Below are 7,770 nucleotides of genomic sequence, written 5' to 3'. Positions count from 1 at the left end.
ATCTACATCGACTGAGATAGTTAGATCACGTGTTACGTATGCCTGAACACCGATTACTACGACGCGCAATGCTGACTAGTGTTGCAGATTGTTAGAAGAGAGGAGAAGGAAAACCTAGCGATGTATTTTATTCTGAGGATTATCTAGTTTATTTAACGTATATAACCAAATAAACTGGCTATTATAAGCAAAGACCGATATTGTCTAGCAGTGCAATTCAGAATGCGTATTTCATCTTATTTGAGATTCGTCAGTTGTATGTGCCTTTATCTCAGAGTTGATGTTCAATCCGGTACTCGAATCCAGCATCCATCTTTGCTTGTAATGTCTGTGACTTATGTTAATATCGAAGCAATCTACACAGGATGTACATGTGCCAACAATAGAACTACTACAACCATCGTCGAGAAGTTTCAAGTATTTATAAACACTTGTCTACGAAAGATACTCAATATTCATTCGTCGGATACTATAAGCAACAGCCTACTATGGGAGAGAACAGATCAGCTTCCAAATGAATGGAAATTAGGAGCTGAAGGGAAATGGAAAAATGAAAAGCCAAAGAACATTCTGTGTTAGGAATTGGAAGCAGACATGAAAAGTGTGAATAGTAACAAGAAAGTACTTGAACGGATTGCCCAGGACATAGTTGGATTGTGAGTGCTGGTGGATGGCCTATGTTCCTCCATGAGGGTTAACAGGCTTAAGTAAGTTCTCGGTTGGGCATGTTCAAGATAGAGTTTATGGTGCAGATAATCTGTACAAGACATAGATAAGCTAACATTGATCCACTGAAATTCTGAGAATCAGCAATAATGGGAATATTGAAATAAACCACTTAGAAATGAAGTATTAAGGAAGACTTAAATACATTGGATATTAGCCATCACTAGTTTACAATTCTCTAACATAAATAGCAGAAATATGTTCTACTGATATTGACAGATATAAGTAGTATGTATCATCAATCGAAAGTGAATTACCTGGAAGCACAAAGTTAACAAGATCAAAGAAAAGAGAACGAAAACAAAAGAATGATTGATGTGTAAACAAAAGAATAATGGAGTCTGAGACAACTGATTGACAAATTGCAAATAAAGTGATTATTGTATGATTCTCAGGTTTTACTATAATTTAGTTGTGTCCGCCTGCTATCACGCTCACTCTATGTAGATGTGTATGAACAAAGGGATCACCTCATCATACATAAAAGTTATATCGGAAACGACAACGAGACTGGTGAAAACCTTCGAAATAAGTGTTGCTCACAAACCAATAAAATCCATCCATTCAATCTTATGCAAATCAAAAGATGAAATGATAAAAGAAGACAAACCAAACATTATCTACAAAATAAATTGTGCCAACTGCGACAAACACTACATCGGACAAAGCGGATGCCCTCTTCATCTTCACCTGCATGAAAATCAATTAGCAGTCAAACGCCATGACATGTCTTCACTCATATCAATGCAGGTGGACAACTGAGGACACATATTCGACTAGGAAAATGTGGAGATTTTAGATAGAGGCAATTCCAAAAACCACCAGAGGATTTTTAGAAGCTTGGTACTCAGGTCAATCAGCAATAAACAAGCACATTGAAATCAATCCAATTTACCAATTATGCACAAACATAGGAACAAAAATCAAACCAATGAAAGATACAACCAAAACAAAGAAATAAACAATGACAGATTTAAGGTCAACAAGAACCAATCAACATCGAGGTGTACAGGACAAGTTGTGAACCATATGTGGAGAAATTCAAACACTTCACTTCTACCTGAAGTTTGTGCTGATGATGTCGTTCAGAAGGATGATGAAAGCGCCATGACCACCAACGATAGAACAAATCAGGATGCCCATCAGACAAATGAAGAATGGGAAATCATAAGGACCTGATAGTATACTAGCTGAAGCACTAAATTCAAACCATCCAGCTCAGACAACAAAACTCCATCAGAACCTAGCAGTCTTATATAGATAGATAGAAATGATTAAATACGCATTAAGTAATTAGGTGTAATGTTTAAACATTTGTGAATTCATTTTGTTACAAAAGTTACAAAAAAATGATGCCTACAATGTCTACAAGTAGAACTGGATCGTTAAGTGCTTAGTTTTTTTTTCCTTTAGTAACAAAAAATCACTATTATAGTATAGAATACTAGTCAGAGGCCTATGCATCATTGGGGGTAATAAGTTTTAATCACTAAGTGAAAGTAAATTTGAGTTGGATACTTTTTTTCTTATTCATAAACTAATGATAATGATTAGATAGATTCAACTTATAAAATGACGTACATTATTGATTTTCGAACTGTTTTACTAAGGTAAAGCATCGTACTCCCCCTTATTTTTTTTCTTAAATGATGTAGAAATTATCTTATATAGTTGAGATCATGAGTTAATTGAAGCTAGACCACCATGGGAAACCTGGAATCACTGGACGGACGTTTCGTCCTAGTATGAGACTCCTCAACAGTGCGCATCCACAAACCCGCCTACCAGTCACGTACCAGAGAGCACTTAATCGATAGACCAACAATATCAATGAATAGATTATCACCTAAGAATTCACTTTTGAAATTGTGCAACCAATGATCCATTTTAACTAAACAATTGTAATGCAAATGTTATCAGAAAAGTTATAAAAGTAAAAACATGTCTGTTAAAAGGTATGAAGTCAATAGAGTAATAGAAATGGTGCACGCAGTGTCGAGTCACCTAGACTAGTGGCCACATTGCAACTTGATCGATAGCATTCAATCGGCACTAAGACGGACTTGACACGCATGACATTGATCACCACCCAGTGATCAATCAATTGTGATTACATCTCAGTCTTACACAAGGTCGGTCGCGACCCGAATAGCTCAGTGATAACGTCTCTGACTATGAAGCTGGGTAACACGAGATTGAATACGTCAGGGAGCACCAGTTCCTTCAAGATTACAGGTACACCTTGCTGACGAGTGCCAAGTAGCATGAAACCCGGGTACAGGGTTTCCTGTTGACCACCTCCAACCACCATCTTAATAGAGATTGTGTTTATTTTCATAAGTCAAATATACGATAGAAGAAAAGATTGAAATGGTCAGTTTTGTACACAACGTCTGTACAGTTATACTGTTAGCAAAATATAAAACATTAGTGATGCTGGATATTTGTAAGTTATCGGGAAAAAAAAATTAAAGTATCCGTTGTGTACATTTATCTACCTTGTTGATGACTTCATGCCTTTGAGTCTATTTAGACTGAAGAACTAGTGTTTACAAGACAGTAAATAATTGGGTTCCTCATCGATTAACTTCTTTCTCTTTTCAAAGATGAAAGGTAATGTTATCGAACACTTTTGGATAAAACGCTCAAAAGACTATCTATATTACCGCCTTATGGTTCTCTGATCTGCCTCCAATTTTGATAAGTGCATGAATATGCCATGAAAATAAATCTGTCATTTATCTCCGTGTATTATCTAGGCTTACTTCGTTTGTACGACGAGGTTAATAAGAAGCCAAATACGGGTTAGGTTAGATGAATTTATCTCAAGCACTTGTTTATCCAGACAGACATTCAGAATAAGAAGCATGAAAGTGTAGCGAAGCGAAGATGGTGAGCAACCCAACTTGTTTTGACAAAATATAACTCAATATATATGGTCAGACGAAAATAAGCTGAAAACATGAGATCACTAATGTAACCAATACATACACATACACTCGAATTAAAACATTCAAGGTTAACGAGCGAATAAGTGACAAGGTCAAAGTATGATCCAAGGAGAATGAATAAACTAATCTCTACGGAAGCTTGAATAACCCATTTTAGGTTTAACATACTACAAACTACAACCTAGCTCCACAGGAGAATGCAAATTCACATATGCAAATTAAAGTGATCGGATGTAAGCGTTTATCCTTTTTGTTATATATAAACATAGGTTGACTAGACAATATTAACATTTTAGTTTATGACAGTGAAATGTTTTGTTGCCCTTTAAGATATCCATAGCTGAAATACTTCTGAAATCAACCGCTATGTAAGTTACTTTTTTCAGCATAGATGTTCTGCACCATGATGAAGGTTAGGACTTTATACCAAGAAGATTGGTTGAAGTTAGACACTAACATCGGTGGATGCCGGCTCAGTGGTCTAGAGGTTAAGCATTTGCGCACGTAACCAATAGGTCTGGGTTTCGAATCTCGCGGAACAAGATCTTAGATGCGCACTGGTGAGGAGTCCCATACTAGAACGAAACAGCTATACGAAAGCTGTACGATCACAAGACAAGTGAGAAATGTTATTGAAAACAGTGAATTTAGTACAAAAATCACCGGTATTTATAGTTTTTATTAAAAACGAAGTCATCATCACATTGATCCAATCCGCATACAGTGGTTTTAAGCATTTGTCCAATCGGGAAACTACATACCAAAATTGTGGCATGTTCTTCCAAAAGATGATTGGATGGAATATCTTCGGCTCTTTCTGTCCTTCTTAGAGCTTCTATGAGTTCACCCACGGGTTGTCCTCACAGTTTGGAAAATGAATTCGCCGAATTACCGAACTCATCGCTGAACCAATGTTTTCTTATTCTCATATCTCAATGGGCATATTTTGTTTATTTTAAACCAACTTAAAAATACAACGTGAAATAAGTGACTGATTCATGGTGAATAATGTAACAGAAGAATCAAATGTCTAGCAAACTGATAAGTCTTGTCGATTGAACGCCATATTCGTTTTCCTAAGCTATTCTGGTAACCCACAGGCTAGAACCATTCAGCGACTTGAACACCAGAGAGAAGACGCAAGTATGAGAGAAAATACTTTACTCCAAGGTTCGTTCTTGTACAGAAAATCATGGGTATTTATAGATGTTAGCATCTGTTAAATCAACATCATATTTCAGCCAATCCGTTAACGACATATTATGCTACCGACCAATAGTAGCACGCCACGTTGGAATTCTAGAATGTTTCATCATACTCTGATTGGCTGAGGCTCTTCGGCTCCTTTTGGGCCTCTGGAGGCTCCATTAAAGTTCTCCGGAAGCCGACTCAACACAAACTTATTCAAGCAATATGTCAGTGTAAATCAATTCTTGACGTAGAAATCTTTCTATCACATCGGTGAAGGTCTGAAAATGATAATTCTCAATCCAGACTTTTTTTGTATTTACTTTTATCATAATAACAAAGGATGTATCAGGCGTATATAAAATAAAATGGACAAATGATCAATTGTCAATAGTTCTAACTAATGATTATTTGTTGTCTGTTAATCAGTGTAAAGTTGGGAATATTGTCGGGCTTAGATTGATATCATCAATGGAAAAATGTTAGACCACCATCAAGAACCTGGAAGCACTGGACGTCCATTTCGTCCTAGTATGGGAACAAATTTCAAATAGAAGTGAAGTGTTCAAATTTCTCCAAATAAGAGCTACAAATTGTCCTGTAAATTTGGTTCTTGATCGGTTATAGTTCAACAATCAAGAACGAGATCTATAAGAAAACCTATAAGTCATAGGTGTATAAGTTTGAATTCTTCACTTCTTTTTAAAGTTTGTGTTGATGATATGGTTTAGAAGAACAATGAAAACTTCATTATCAAACCATTCAATTCACAGAACAAAAATTCATCAAAATTTACAGTCATCTTTCAAAAGTTAAACAAAGAATAATGTTACAATGATCTCAGTAAACAATGAATACCAATTTCTAATGATTTTTTAAAGTTCAGATTAAATTTAGTCTTAGAGTTGACAGTTAAAAAAAAAACTTCAAATTTGCCTATACTTGAGCTAATTCGATTTTCTCGATAAACGAACGGAGGACAATGACACAGTGACACGATAAGCTAATCTAATCCGTCGTCTCAGGTCCCACTAACTAGAGGAAGAAGTCCAAGACGAAGTAGGGAGAATATATATTCCGTAAGCAGCCGAGTACAAGCAAATTATAAGGGGAAAAAATTCAAACGTAAATATACAGTGATAAATTGTTCTTGGGAAGCATTACAAAATAGCACACTGAAAGATACAACGGACCAATAGCATTTAAGATATTTTACAAATGGGAAATACAACTTGAAGGTGAAAAAAGCGCCTTTGGCGCGAAAACAAAGAATTACAAAATTAAGCCATTTACCAAGTAAGTTCTGGGGATTTGACATCCCCAACAGCTTACAGTTTATTGTTACTATTATTGCCATTATTATTATTATTGGCTTTATTCATTATTATTATCTTTGTTACACAATAATATTCTCTACACAAAGTATTTCAACAAACTTCCTTTATTTCTTGATCGATACTGATGATGAAAATATTTGAGTGATCACCAGTTAAATAGATGTTAGCAGTTCAGGAATCAACATCTTAATAATATTCATTCTTTTCAATGTATATAGCCAACCATCACGATGCCTTTGATTGTACTATTTTGTAAGTTGTACAGGGAAAGGTTGTAAACGTTCCATAAATGTACCGGAATAAGGTATGTGATTAGTAGATATAATGATGTGTTTAAACAAACGAACAAACAAACAAAAACAGATAACTTGTTGAAATATCTAGATGTTAGGAACAGGTAGTCTAGATATTCAAGCAAGTCACCAATATGGTTTCATTCAAAATAACACACTATTATTACAATACTGAATTTTATGAATGACATTGTAATCAAAGATGGATAGTGACTAACAGTGGAATCCAGGACAAGGCGCGTTTCGTCTTATTCGAGACTCGTCAGCCGGATGCACTTGCATCTCATATTTGATGTTCACTATGGGACTTGAACCCAATACCTTTAGCTTCAAACGCTATCAAGTTATTCACTCGGCCACTGAGTCCTAATAGCCGCTTGCTTATTCAATGGTGTGAACTTTAAGTTCACTTAGTTTGTTTGAATCTTCCCACTGATGTTTAGGACTGTAACTGGGAAGATTGAAACAAACAATACTAAGTAAAGGGGTTTTCTTGATCATATAATGAATATTGAATAGATGAACTTATAGTATAATGAAGGAGAACATGAATGGGGATAATCGAATGTATTTAAGCATTAAAATACAGACTATCACACTAGAATTTGACAATCATATAGTAAATAGTTAATTTGCAAACTGTCAATCCATTGTTTCAATCTTGACTATTCCTTCTGCAAATATCAGTTCATAGTATTCGATTACTATTTTTCACGCATTTTCATACCAATTGCGTTCCGTTCCCGTTCTACTGTTATCGATCTTCCACTGGAATACATTCAATACTAGACCATCATCATTAATATACTCAACGTTAGTAAAACAAGTGCCCTTAACACGAACGAACTCATCAGCAATCAATATATAGGGATTCAGCTTAGATTCGAAGTAGTCCGCTTGGTAGATTTGTGTAGAGTAATGAGAAGCAGTTTATCATAGTTTTGGTAGATTTCGCCTCCTAGTTCAAATTACCAAGAACAGAGTGGTTGAAAACGAATTAATTATGAAGATTATCAATGTCAACTGAGAAATGTGCTCAAATCAGATCTCACTTTATTTATTGTAAACTTAATACTTCAGAAACAACTTTAACTAATTAGAAAGACTATTTTACCTATACCTTTCTAATTTTAGTGTTTCGGACTATTCACAATTTATTGATGGGTGTTACAAATTAACTTCAATGTTGACTTTTTCTAATCAGTTAACCACACTAACAAAAATATCGATGAGGTGAGTTTAACAGGATACATCAGCATTTTGTAATTTTTATTC

Source organism: Schistosoma mansoni, assembly GCF_000237925.1.
Source record: "Schistosoma mansoni, WGS project CABG00000000 data, chromosome 3 unplaced supercontig 0077, strain Puerto Rico, whole genome shotgun sequence".
Taxonomy (NCBI): Eukaryota; Metazoa; Platyhelminthes; class Trematoda; order Strigeidida; family Schistosomatidae; genus Schistosoma; species Schistosoma mansoni.
The sequence above is the reverse complement of the archived record's forward strand: the minus strand, read 5'-3'. Positions refer to the sequence as shown.